General features: G+C 46.1%; 1 long non-coding RNA gene across 1 annotated transcript; it reads left to right on the top strand.

The window, feature by feature from the left end:
• Positions 1 to 539: 539 nt before the first annotated feature.
• Positions 540 to 6776, top strand: LOC149981323 (uncharacterized). Its single transcript, XR_016483411.1, has 2 exons — positions 540 to 2789; positions 5908 to 6776. It is a non-coding gene; the product is annotated as an uncharacterized LOC149981323 (long non-coding RNA).
• The last annotated feature ends 7529 nt before the right edge of the window (positions 6777 to 14305 follow it).

The raw sequence follows: 14305 nt of genomic DNA, 5'->3' as shown, positions 1-14305 counted from the left end.
GGATCACAGCTAACCTCTATAGGGATCACAGCTAACCTCTATAGGGATCACATCTATCTCTATAGGGATCACATCTAACCTCTATAGGGATCACAGTTAACCCTCAGCACAGGGTAGAGGAGGATGTGTCAACCTCTATAGGGATTACAGCTAACCCTCAGCACAGGATAGGAGAGAGAATAAACAGAGGAGGAGATGCAGCAGAGGTAGAGAGAGAGAAAACACTGAAGTGGCAACCACCCAGTAGTTCCAGCATAGCAAGGTCCCACATACTGTTTTTAGGGCGGAAAAACCCTGCCCAGCACCTCGTTTATTTTGGATTCCCCCCTTCCTGTTTTAAAACAGAAAGCCATGCAATGCATATTATTTTACCATGACTGATCAATAATGTTGTTAGTTTGGTTTCCTGGTTGGTTAATTTTCATAGTTACACAATTATACAAGAAGAAACTAGTGATGTACAAATTATGGAGAAAACAAATAATTTATATGTTTCTATCTGGGAGGGAATGGCTGCTAACTGCACTCAGGGAGAAGGGTGGAGGAGAGAAGACTAGAGATGAGGAGGCTGGGATAGAGAAGGGTGGGAGAGAGAAGGGTGGAGGAGAGAAGGGTGGGATAGAGAAGGGTGGAGGAGAGAAGGTTGGAAGAGAGAAGGCTGGGAGAGAGAAGGCTTGGAGAGAGAAGGCTGGGAGAGAGAAGGGTGGAGGAGAGAAGGGTGGAGGAGAGAAGGGTGGAGGAGAGAATGGTGGAGGAGAGAAGGGTGGAGGAGAGAAGGCTAGAAGAGAGAAGGCTGGAAGAGAGAAGGCTGGAAGAGAGAAGGCTGGGAGAGAGAAGGCTGGGAGAGAGAAGGGTGGGAGAGAGAAGGGTGGGAGAGAGAAGGGTGGAGGAGAGAAGGGTGGAGGAGAGAAGGGTGGAGGAGAGAAGGCTAGAAGAGAGAAGGCTGGAAGAGAGAAGGCTGGAAGAGAGAAGGGTGGGAGAGAGAAGGGTGGATTATTTAGGAGGGGATATACTGAGTGCAGAGACTGGAACTGCCCACCTAGGCTAACTGAACTGACGAGGAGTTGAGTGGAGAACCAAAGGAAGAGGAGCCTGCCCTGCTGAACACTGCTTTAACACTATAGTACTGAGTACTGAAAAGGCACAAAACAGATGAACAGGGGGAGGTACCACCTGAATTGGCATTTGTTTTCTGTTACAAAACGTTTTGAAACTTTCTGCCCCAATGAACACGACCCTAACAAAGATGTACACTACCCTTCCATGGAGAAGCAATGTGCTCTAATGTCTTACCTCTGTTCGGATATGGCGATGCAATGAGCAATTTGAGCGGAGAGAGTTAACGTGTTATTGTTAAGCGTAAAAAAAATGTTTTTTACATTACAGGGATATGTACAGTTAAAATTGATTGGGTTAGGAGTTCTTCCTAATCACAGATGACCTCACCAGGTAAAACTCTGGGTCTTATAGTGCTTTCAAGACAACTGGGAACTCTGGGGAAAAATCATGACGTCAGTGATCTTCAGGTCGGGAAAGTTGGCGCTCTAGAAAGAGGACTGAGTTCCTGAATTGGAATTCCGAGTTGGATGACAATTATTTTCCTAATTCCCAGTTATCTTGAAGTGCACTGAAGTCGGAAGTCTAAGAGTTCCCAGTTTCCATTTGTTTTGAACGTGGCATTAAGTGTAGCGTAATGCATTTAGTCCTGGTGAGGTCACATGGTCAGGATGAACTTCCTGGCCCTATTCAGTAAACGGAAAATGTGCCTGAAAATATTCCTTTTATGTTCTTCCAGAGAGAAGGAGGCCTTCAGAGGGTATTATAGTAGAGAGCCCCAATGCTAAATGGACCCCTAGACCCTACATCCTTTGTATGCATTTGTAGAGATCTCAGCGAATTGGACACATGTAAGTATATGGTAAAAATGCCATCTAGTCAATCAGTCAGCCAGATGGTGCTCCTACCATACTGCGTATCTAGTCATCTAAGATTTCCACAAGCGCCTATGTTGTAGGTGTCCATTTGGGACCGGGGAGAAGGACAATACAAATCCCTTCATATTAAAGAGCGCTAATTTAATGGTAATAATGGCTGTTGTCCTATTCGCTACCCTTCTCCTAAAGTGTGCAATTGTACACTCCCTAACATGGATTTAACAGGAATTGGCTGGTGTAAGGAGCATGGTGGAAACTTGCTTGTACCAATCCAATCCTTATAAGTGCATAAGAGGGAGTGTACACTCGGTAAAGGGTACAGAATCGGAATGAAACCAATCTCTGCTTGGGGAACAGGGTACGTACACGCCAGGTAGCGAGCTGGGATTAAAGTTTATCTGACAAGAGTCGTAGTTTAGTTTGGACTTTTTGTGTTTTTGTTGCATTGTTTAATTTTAATGTGTGAGAAATATGTTGGAGTATTGAGTAATATATCCTGATATGACAGAATATATGATTATATCAATGCCATTACTTAAGAGCTGACTGAGTCAGTTTATCCAACACTTCTCTTTTGAATAAATTGATCTTAATCCTGATCTTAATCTTAAACTTGATCTTGATTTGGTGGGGATGATTTGTAGTGTACTAGGATCAGTGCTCTTGTTCCTGTTGTTGTGTATCGGAAATGGTACCCTATATCCTACGTGTATATAGTGCACTAAGCCCATAGGGCTCTGGTTAAAAGTAGTGCACTATATAGGGAATAGGGTACCATTTCAGATGCAGACTATGTAATATTGTGCGAGTTGAGACCTCTTCTCCCCATTCCCTACCAATCAGAGACCAGAGAATGTCACACCCTGGTCAAAGTATTTTGTGTTTATCTTTATTTATTTGGTCAGGCCAGGGTGTGGCATGGGTTTTTGTATGTGGTGTGTATGTATGGGGATTGTAGCTAGTGGGGTGTTCTAGCTAAGTCTATGGCTGTCTGAAGTGGTTCTCAATCAGAGGCAGGTGTTTATCGTTGTCTCTGATTGGGAACCATATTTAGGCAGTCATATTCTTTGAGTTTGTGGTGGGTGATTGTCCTTAGTGTCCTGATGTCATTGTTCTGTGTTAGGTTACACAAGTATAGGCTGTTTCGGTTTTCATTACGTTTATTATTTTGCACTGTTTGTATTTAGATTCGTGTTGCTATAGTCACAATAAACATGGATCGTAATCTACACGCCGCATTTTGGTCCGACTCTCCTTCTCATAAAGAAAACCGTTACAGAATCACCCACCACCAACGGACCAAGCAGCGTGTCAACAGGCAGGAACAGCCCAAAGTGGAGTACAGTATGGACTATACTTCTTGGGAGGAGATAGACAGGTGGGCGGTCGACCCAGGGAGAGTGCCGGAGCCCGCCTGGGATTCGATGGAGCAGTGCGTGGAAGGATATAGGAGAATGGAGTTTGCGAAGCAAGCAAGGCGGCGCGGACGGAGGCCCCATAGTCAGCCCCAAAAATTTCTTGGGGGGGGGCTCAGGGAGAGTGTGGCAGAGTCAGGAGCCAGACCTGAGCCAACTCTCCCTGTTTATCGTGAGGAGCCAAGGAGGAGACCAGAACCAGAGCCGGTGTTGGAGGTGAGCGAAACAGAGACTGTGAAGGAGTTAATGGGGAAATTGGAGGAGAGAGAAATGAGGGAGTTGCTGTGTTGGTGTTTTAAACATGGAATTCGCCCGACGGAGCGTGTCGGGGATTTGATGGCACCTGGGTCAGCGCTCCATACTCGTCCTGAGGTGCGTGTTAGTCGGCTGGTGAAGATGGTGCCAGTCTCACGTACCAGGCCTCCTGTGCACCTCCCTAGCCTTGCACGTCCTGTGCCAGCACCGCTCTCAAGATCTCCAGTACGCCTTCACGGTCTAACCCATCCTGTGCCACCTCCACACCCCAGCCCTCCGGTAGCAGCTCCCCGCACCAGGCTTCCTGTGCGTGTCCTCGGCCCAGTACCACCAGTGCCAGCACCACGCATCAGGCCTACAGTGCGCCTCGCCTGTCCAGCGCTGTCGGAGCCCTTCTCCTCTCCAGCGCTGTCGGAGTCTCCCGCCTGTTTAGCGCTGTTAGAGCCTTCCTTCTCTACAGCGCTGCCGGAGTCTCCCGCCTGTTCAGAACTGCCAGTTAGCATAGAGCTGCCAGTTAGCATAGAGCTGCCAGTTAGCATAGAGCTGCCAGTTAGCATAGAGCTGCCAGTTAGCAAGGAGCTGCCAGTCTGCAAGGAGCTGCCAGTCTGCAAGGAGCTGCCAGTCTGCAAGGAGCTGCCAGTCTGCAAGGAGCCGCCAGAGCTGCCTGTCTGCAGGATGCCGCCAAAGCTGCCAGTCTGCAAGGAGCCGCCAGAGCTGCCAGTCTGCAAGGAGCCGCCAGAGCTGCCAGTCTGCAAGGAGACGCCAGGGCCGCCAGTCAGCATGGAGCAGCCAGGGCCGCCAGTCAGCATGGAGCAGCCAGGGCCGCCAGTCAGCATGGAGCAGCCAGGGCTGCCAGTCAGCATGGAGCAGCCAGTCAGCATGGAGCAGCCAGTCAGCATGGAGCAGCCAGAGCAGCCAGTCAGCATGGAGCAGCCAGAGCAGCCAGTCAGCATGGAGCAGCCAGAGCAGCCAGTCAGCATGGAGCAGCCAGAGCTGCCAGTCAGCATGGAGCAGCCAGTCAGCATGGAGCAGCCAGAGCTGCCAGTCAGCATGGAGCAGCCAGTCAGCATGGAGCAGCCAGAGCTGCCAGTCATCATGGAGCTGCCAGTCATCATGGAGCAGCCAGTCAGCATGGAGCTTCCAGATCTGCCAGTCGACCAGACTCTTCCAGATCTGCCAGTCGACCAGACTCTTCCAGATCTGCCAGTCGACCAGACTCTTCCAGATCTGCCAGTCGACCAGACTCTTCCAGATCTGCCAGTCGACCAGACTCTTCCAGATCTGCCAGTCGACCAGACTCTTCCAGATCTGCCAGTCGACCAGACTCTTCCAGATCTGCCAGTCGACCAGACTCTTCCAGATCTGCCAGTCGGCCAGACTCTTCCAGATCTGCCAGTCGGCCAGACTCTTCCAGATCTGCCAGTCGGCCAGACTCTTCCAGATCTGCCAGTCAGCCAGGATCTGCCAGTCAGCCAGGATCTGCCGAAACCACCAGCCAGCCTGGATCTGGTAGATTCATCAACCTGCCTGAACTTCCTCTCACTCCTGAGCTTCCTCTCACTCCTGAGCTTCCTCTCACTCCTGAGCTTCCTCTCACTCCTGAGCTTCCCCTCAGTCCCGAGCTGCCTCAGTCCCGAGCTGCCCCTCAGTCCCGATCTGCTCCTCAGTCCAGTGGGGTTCTGGGTGAGGACTACTAGGCCATGGTCGGCGGCGAGGGTGGACTATCCAGGGACGCGAGGAGAAGGGACTAAGACATTGATTGAATGGGGTCCACGTCCCGCGCCGGAGCCGCCACCATGGACAGACGCCCACCCGGACCCTCCCTATTGTTTTGAGGTGCGTTCGGGAGTCCGCACCTTAGGGGGGGGGTTCTGTCACACCCTGGTCAAAGTATTTTGTGTTTATCTTTATTTATTTGGTCAGGCCAGGGTGTGGCATGGGTTTTTGTATGTGGTGTGTATGTATGGGGATTGTAGCTAGTGGGGTGTTCTAGCTAAGTCTATGGCTGTCTGAAGTGGTTCTCAATCAGAGGCAGGTGTTTATCGTTGTCTCTGATTGGGAACCATATTTAGGCAGTCATATTCTTTGAGTTTGTGGTGGGTGATTGTCCTTAGTGTCCTTAGTGTCCTGATGTCATTGTTCTGTGTTAGGTTACACAAGTATAGGCTGTTTCGGTTTTCGTTAAGTTTATTGTTTTGGTAGTGTTTGTGTTTAGTGTGTTCCTTCATTAAACATGGATTGCAATAGACACGCCGCATTTTGGTCCGACTCTCCTTCTCATATAGAAAACCGTTACAGAGAAGCCCTGGCTGGAACAGAAGTGGCCTATCACGATACAAGAGAAAAACCTTAACACAGGCAGGGTGGCCTACCACAATAGAGGAGACAGACCTTAACCCGCCCATGCAGGCTCTAACGTTAGAGATATAAGCTTTTTCAACCTAATATCAACAAACAAACGATCCAACCGATTGATTTAAAGTGTTAGATTCTGCCACTGTTAGATTCATAACGTAGAAATACACGTGCTCATATCATAGTCACCCCAACTGGTACATACATCCTGATTCATTATTCAAAATGTTAAAACGTTTAACGTTAGATCTATTCATGAGAACTATTTTCTGGGCAGGTGTCCTGGTAGCTGTGTGTATGCAGTTAGCCTTATTCCATTCTTCTTATCTCCAGAGGCAAAGGATGTGCATCCCAAATGGCACCATATTGCTAATGAACTGCCCTGTGCAAAAGTAGTGCACTACATAGGGAACAGGGTGCCATTTGGAATGCATTATAGCAGTGCACTTTATAGGGAATAGGGTGCCGTGTGGGATGTGCTGAAAGTAGTGGACTATATAGGGAATAGGATTCCATTTGGAATGCATTAAAGTAGTGCACTACATAGGGAATAGGGTGCCATTTGGGATGCACACAGAGAAAACTATATATAGAGGCACTGGTGAAACCTTTTCATGTGGAATTGCAGCAATACCCAACTCATACTGGCTAATCTTGTTCATTGCAATAATACAAATCAACCAATAAAATATGTATGTGAGTTCAATATTACAAATGTCATTTAAAATAAACATTTACTTTATGAAAATGTTATTGTGTCTGTCGAGAGAAAGTAATGGTACAAAAACATAGATGTCAATAAATCATTAAAATGACAGATGAAACCTCTGCAGCGTCTTTGTGTGACTCAGAGCAGCTACAGAGTTCAAAAGACCCCTGAACTGTTTGAAAGATATCTGTATTGTGGCAAATACTCCTCGTGTATACATACTTATTGGATGAGCTCGAAAGTAGTGCACTATACAGGGCCGGACACAGACACAGTACACTCCTCGGTGTATACATACTTATTGGATGAGCTCGAAAGTAGTGCACTATACAGGGCCGGACACAGACACAGTACACTCCTCGGTGTATACATACTTATTGGATGAGCTCGAAAGTAGTGCACTATACAGGGCCGGACACAGACACAGTACACTCCTCGGTGTATACCGGACACAGACACAGTACACTCCTCGGTGTATACATACTTATTGGATGAGGTCGAAAGTAGTGCACTATACAGGGCCGGACACAGACACAGTATACTCCTCGGTGTATACATACTTATTGGATGAGGTCGAAAGTAGTGCACTATACAGGGCCGGACACAGACACAGTATACTCCTCGGTGTATACATACTTATTGGATGAGGTCGAAAGTAGTGCACTATACAGGGCCGGACACAGACACAGTATACTCCTCGGTGTATACGTACTTATTGGATGAGGTCGAAAGTAGTGCACTATACAGGGCCGGACACAGACACAGTATAGTACAGTGTATTCAGACCCCTTGACTTTCAAAATGCTGTTACGTTACAGCCTTATTCTACACATAGTACCCCACAATGAAAGAAGAAAAATATGTTTTTTGGAAATGTCTTCAAATGTATTAAAAACAAAAAACAAATATCTTATTGACATAAGTATTCAAACTCTTTGCTATGTGACTCAAAATTGAGCTCAGGTGCATCCTGTTTTCATAGATTTTCCTTCATCCTGTTTTCATAGATTTTCCTTCATCCTGTTTTCATAGATTTTCCTTGAGATGTTTCTACAACTTGATTGGAGTCCACCTGTGGTGAATTCAATTTATTGGACGTGATTTGGACACCTGTCTATATAAGGTCCCACAGTTGACAGTGCATGTCAGAGCAAATACCAAGCCATGAGGTTGAAGGAATTGACCGTAGAGCTCCGAGACAGGATTGTGTCGAGGAACAGATCTGGGGAAGGGTACCAAACATTTCCTCAGCATTGAAGTTCCTCAAGAACACAGTGGCCTCCATCATTCTTAAATGGAAGAAGTTTGGAAACACCAAGACTCTTCCTAGAGCTGTCCGCCCTGCCAAACTGACCAATCGTGAGAGAAGGACCTTGGTCAGGGAGGTGACCAAGAACCCGATGGTCACTCTGACAGAGCTCCAGAGTTCCTCTGTGGGGATGGGAGAATCTTCCAGAAGGACAACCATCTCTGCAGCACTCCACTCCACTGACGCCCGCTTTGAGTTTGCTAAAAGGCACCTAAAGACTCTCAGACCATGAGAAACAAGATTCTCTGGTCTGATGAAACCAAGATTGAACTCTTTGGCCTGAATGCCAAGCGTTACGTCTGGAGGAAACCTGGCACCATCCCTAGGGTGAAGCAGGGTGGTGGCAGCATCATGCTGTGAGGATGGTTTTCAGTGGCAGGGACAGGGAGACTAGTCAGGACCGAGGGAAAGATAAAGGGAGCAAAGTACAGAGAGATCCTTGATGAAAACCTGCTCCAGAGCGCTCAGGACCTCAGAGTGGTATAAATGTTCACCTTCTAACAGGACAACGACCCTAAGCACACAGCCAAGACAACGCAGGAGTGGCTCCGGGACAAGTCTCTGAATGTCCTTGAGTGGTCCAGCCAGAGCCCGGACTTGAACCCGATCAAACATCTCTGAAGAGACCTGAAAATAGCTGTGCAGCAATGCTCCCCATCCAACCTCACAGAGCTTGAGAGGATCTGCAGAAAAGAATGGGACAAACTCCCCAAATACAGGTGTGTCAAGCTTGTAGCTTCATACCCAAGAAGACTCGAGGCTGCCAAAGGTGCTTCAATAAACGTACTGAGTAAAGGGTCTGAATACTTATGTAAATGTGATATTTCATATTTTGTAGATTCACAATCCCACCACTAGGTGGAGCCATTACTATAGTTTATTCCAGAGACATAATGTCAGCAACAGTACATTTGCTTTCTACTGTCTCTGATAGTGATCTCTGTAAGGCTCTGGGTTCTTCCTTTAAAAATATATATATATTTATTTTTTATTCAACCTTTATTTAACTGGGCAAGTTAGTTAAGAACATACTCTTATTTACAATGACGGCCCACCAGGGAACAGTGGCAGAATGACACTGTCAGCTCAGGGATTCAATCCAGCAACCTTTCGGTTACTGGCCCAATGCTCTAACCACTAAGCTACCTGCAGCCCCTTTTTGTTGCAATACAAAATGTAGACACTGGATGGCCCTAGTATCATACAATACAGTCAAAGAATATTTGTCCTGTTAGCAGATAAGCACTGGTCACAAAAAGACAAGTCTCAGAGTAAGAGTACTGAATTTAACCTTTTACATCCTAATGACTAAGATGATGTGGACAGAGTGGACCTGGTCCTAGATCAGCATTCCTACTCTGAGACACTTTATGAACACAGACCCAGATGAAGACATATGGCTTGCTGGTCATTAATGTGACTATTATGTTGCAGAAAAGGCCTGACAGAAAGCAGATTGTCACTTGCCAGTCTGTCTGTATAACCCTGGTATTCAAAGAAACTGTAAAACCAAATGGCGAGTACTATTACATTACGTACAATACAGGTCTAAAACATCTCTATTGTAAATCTTTACAATGCATCTAGTTCCATAATGTGCACTGTACTAACAACAACAACCACACACACATGCATACACACACACACACACACACACACACACACACACACACACACACACACACACACACACACACACACACACACACACACACACACACACACACACACACACACACACACACACACACACACACAATGGTGCCAGGTTTCCTCCAGACGTGACGCTTGGCATTCAGGCCAAAGCATTCAATGTTGGTTTCATCAGACCAGAGAATCTTGTTTTTCATGGTCTGAGAGCATTTTAGGTGCCCTTCGGCAAACTCCAAGCGGGCTGTCATGTGTCTTTTACTGAGGAATGGCTTCCGTCTGGCCACTCTACCATAAAGGCCTGATTGGTGGAGTGCTGCAGAGATGATAGTCCTGCAAGGTTTTGTGTGCCTTTCCAAATCATGTCCAATCAATTGAATTTACCAGGTGGACTCCAATCAAGTTGTAGAAACATCAAGGATTATCACTGGAAGCAGGATGCACCTAAGCTCAATTTCGAGTCTCATAGCAAAGGGTCTGAATACTTCTGTAAATAAGGTATTTCTGTTTTTTATTTTTTTTAAATAAATTTGCAAACATTTCTAGAAACCTGTTTTTGCTTTGTCATTATGGGGTATATATATATATATATTTTTTTTTTATGATGGCCTACGGCCTGGATAACGTGTTAACTTACGATTTACGTGTTAACTTCCAGGTCGTAGGTCGTCATTGTAAATAAGAATTTGTTCTTAACTGTCTTGCCTAGTTAAAGTTAAACAAAATAAATATCCATTAGACAACTTTAACAAGTAAAGAGCAGCAACTCAGGGAACAGTGTATGAACAGGTGACGAGGGCGGACCCAAAAATAACCAGAATATTAGAGTGTCAACAACATCACGTGTATTGGGAGTGAAGTATAAAAGGATGGACGGATGAAGGATCTCTAAATGGAATCTGAAGAGGTAGAGAGGTAGCCTGATGGTTCTTGAGTATAGACTCTGTACAGCGGATACTCTCTCTCTCCCTCTGTATGTTTTTTTCTCTCTCTCTCTCTCTCTCTCTCCTTTTTATTTTGACATCTCTCTCTCTCTCCCCCTGTGTGTGTTAGGGATGAGGGTGAGATGACAGGAAGAGGAAGTCTCAGGGATGTGAATGAGTGAATGAGTGGGTTGTGAGAGGGTGGGAGGAGGTGGTAGTAGACGGAACATGAATGCTGGTATCATGGAGCTTGCATGAAGAACAAAGAGGCAGACCATGAGAATGTAGTTGAATGTGGTGAGGGCTAGTAGAGTAACCACTTAGACCAACTTTATCGTAGAAAAGTTGAAGCAATGATACCCTTTCGGAACAAAAGCCTCTGTGATTTTATTCAGAGGGGTTGGGTTAAACGCAGAAGACGCATTTCAATCAAATGCATTCAGTTGACCCACTTTCCCTTTCCTTTAATGGTCACCACTCAATACTTATTTTCCACCATAATTTGCAAATAAATTCATTAAAAATCCTACAATGTGATTTTCTGGATTTTTTTTTCTCATTTTGTCTGTCATATTTGAGGTGTACCTATGATGAAAATTACAGGCCTCTTTCATCTTTTTAAGTGGGAGAACTTGCACAGTTGGTGGCTGACTAAATACCTTTTTGCCCCACTGTAACAGAGGTTGACTCAAGGCTTTTCATTTTTAATTAATTTGTAAACATTTCAAAAACATAATTCAACTTTGACATTATGGGGTATTGTGTGTAGGCCAGTGACAAAACATTTCAATATAATCCATTTTAAATTCAGGATGTAACACAACAAAATTAAGAAAAAGTCAAAGGGTGTGAATACTATCTAAATCCACTGTTTTCTAATATTCTAAATCAAGTAATTTTGGGGGGGGGGGGGGGGGGGAAACTGATCTTCTCGGATCCTGAAATTGAGATCCGAAACAAATTGCATCTGTGAAATTCCCGTTGTTTTTTGTTTGCTCTTGGGCAACAGGGTCTTAGAGGGAATTTGTATTTGTGGTCCTGGAAACTGGACTTTTTTTTAGACACCATTACTTTTGTCTTACTGAGATTTACTGTCAGGGCACAGGTCTGACAGGAGCTGTGCAGAAGCTGTAGGCCTTCCTTGGTTGTGGACAGAAGAACCAGATCATCAGAAAACAGTAGACATTTGACTTCAGATTCTAGTAGGATGAGGCCGGGTGCTGCAGGCCGTTCCAGTGCCCTTGCCAATTCGTGGATATAAACTGTATATTGAAGAGTGTGGGAATGCATTCCTGTCTCACCCAACGACCATGTGGAAATATTTTGTTTTGTTGCCAATTTTAAACCACACACTTGCTGTTTGTGTACATGGAATTTTATAATGTTGTATGTTTTTCCCCCAACACTGCTTTCCATCAATTTGTAAAGCTGACCCTCATGCCAAATTGAGTCAAAAGCCTTTCTGAAATCAACAAGGCATGAGAAGACTTTTCCTGTGTTTTGGTTTGTTTGCTGTAGCAAGAGATCAAACTAGACAGAGAGAGAGGCAGACAGAGAGAGAGGCAGACAGAGGAAGGAGAGATAGTAATGCTTTTGACTGGACCAACTGCCATGTGTAGCAAATGTGATTTATAGATAATATTATTTTCTTCAGGATATTTTCTTGTTCAAATATAATTTCGGATCTGGTTGGTATTTCACATGTTTGCAGACAGATCCGAGGTCTGTGGTCACCGAGCGTGATCCGACGGTCAACTACAGACTTTTGGCTCCTATCTGTTATCGGGTTAGGGTATAACTAACTTATCAGGTAAATGTTGCTATTGAAAACCAAGCTTCCAATGAAAATCCAGCACAATCCTAGCTTTTTGAGAACACTTTTTTGCCAGTTTCTATGTAGCTAGATAAGTATCTAAATATCTTTAATCAGACCAAAACAAATGTATCCGTTCTTACTCTTATCTAGGGCCGATCCCTCTGGTCCTTCAATTTATCTGCCTTCTCCTATGTATCCGTCCACTCTCTCTCTCCCTCCCCTCCTTGAACTCACTCATCCTCTTTCTCCTCTCCCTCCTATTTATTCTCCTCTTATTTATCCTCCTCTATCTCAGCTCACTCATCCTCTTTCTCCTCTCTCCCTCATTTCTCTATCTCCTCCTCCTCCTCATTCTCCTCTCCCTCCTCATTCTCCTCTCCCTCCTCTTCCTCATTCTCCCTCATTCTCCTCCTCTCCCTCTTTCTCCTCCTCATCTTCCTCCTTCTACTCCTCCTCCTACTCTTCCTCCTTTCTCCTCCTACCCCTCTATCTCTCTCTCCTCCTCCTCCTCTCCCACCTCATCTTTCTCCTCCTCCGCTCTTTTTCAGTTCTCTTACTATGCCCATTGTTGTCATCAACGCCAATACTGTATACCAGTTTCCCATTAATTAGACTTTCTGTCTGCTGTGCCCACTACCTGGCATTGTCCTGTATCACCCCCATTGATTGACTACACACAATTTGTACAAGACGACTAGCCCAGAAACAGTCATTAAAAGACATGTAACTGTTGTCATCGGACCCATTAGACAATTCTCTTGGTGTGTGTATGTCAGCTCCTCAGGTCAATAATCCAGCCCTAATAGAGGTATGTGAGTTACAGCACCTTGTGATGTAGGAAGCGAAAACAGGTGATTGTGGATCAAATGCACAGAGAAAAAAATAAGTTACACTGAACAAAAATATGACCGCAACATGTAAAGTGTTGGTCCCATGTTTCATGAGTTGAAATAAAAGATCCCAGAAATGTTCCATACGCTTTCCAAAGCTTACTTCTCTCAAATGTTGTGCACAAATTTGCTTACATCCTGATAGGGAGCATTTCTCCTTGTCAGGATTGTAACGATCGTCTGTGCTGGAAGAAGGTGAGGACCAAAGCGCAGCGTGGTAAGTGTTCATGTTTTTTAATAAAGTAATGAACACTGAACAAAACAATAAACGTGAAGTCATCAAACCGAAACAGTCCCGTGTGGCACCAACACTAACACAGAAAAAAACACCCACAACTCAAAAGTGAAACCAGGCTACCTAAGTATGATTCTCAATCAGGGACAACGATTGACAGCTGCCTCTGATTGAGAACCATACCAGGCCGAACACAGCAATCCCAAATCAATAGAAAAAAGAACATAGACAACCCACCCAACTCACGCCCTGACCATATTAAACAAAGACAATATGAGAACTAAGGACAGAACGTGACAGTACACCCCCCCCCCCCCACCCCCCCCAAAAAGGTGCGGACTCTGGCCGCAAAACCTAAACCTATAGGGGAGGGTCTGGGTGGGTGTCTGTCCGCGGTGGCGGCTCTGGCGCGGGACAGACGGGCGACTCCGGCAGCTCGGGACAGACGGGCGACTCCGGCAGCTCGGGACAGACGGGCGACTCCGGCAGCTCGGGACAGACGGGCGACTCCGGCAGCTCGGGACAGACGGGCGACTCTGGCAGCGCTGGGCAGGCGGGAGCACCTGTAGGAAGGCGATGTAGAGAGAGCCTGGTGCGGGGGGCTGCCACCGAAGGGCTGGTGCGTGGAGGCGGCATCGGATAGACCGGACCGTGGAGGCGCACTGGAGATCTCGAGCACCGAGTCTGCCCAACCCTACCTGGCTGAATGCTCCCCGTAGCCAGGCCAGTGTGGCGATGTGGAATAGCCCGCACTGGGCTGTGCTGGCGAACCGGGGACACCATGCGTAGATACTCTTAAAGTGAAGTCATCAAA

The sequence above is a fragment of the Oncorhynchus mykiss genome, chromosome 9 (assembly GCF_057628025.1).
Source record: "Oncorhynchus mykiss isolate SJ-2025 chromosome 9, ASM5762802v1, whole genome shotgun sequence".
Taxonomy (NCBI): Eukaryota; Metazoa; Chordata; class Actinopteri; order Salmoniformes; family Salmonidae; genus Oncorhynchus; species Oncorhynchus mykiss.
Note: the sequence above shows the minus strand (reverse complement) of the source record. Positions and strands in the feature narration are given on the sequence as shown.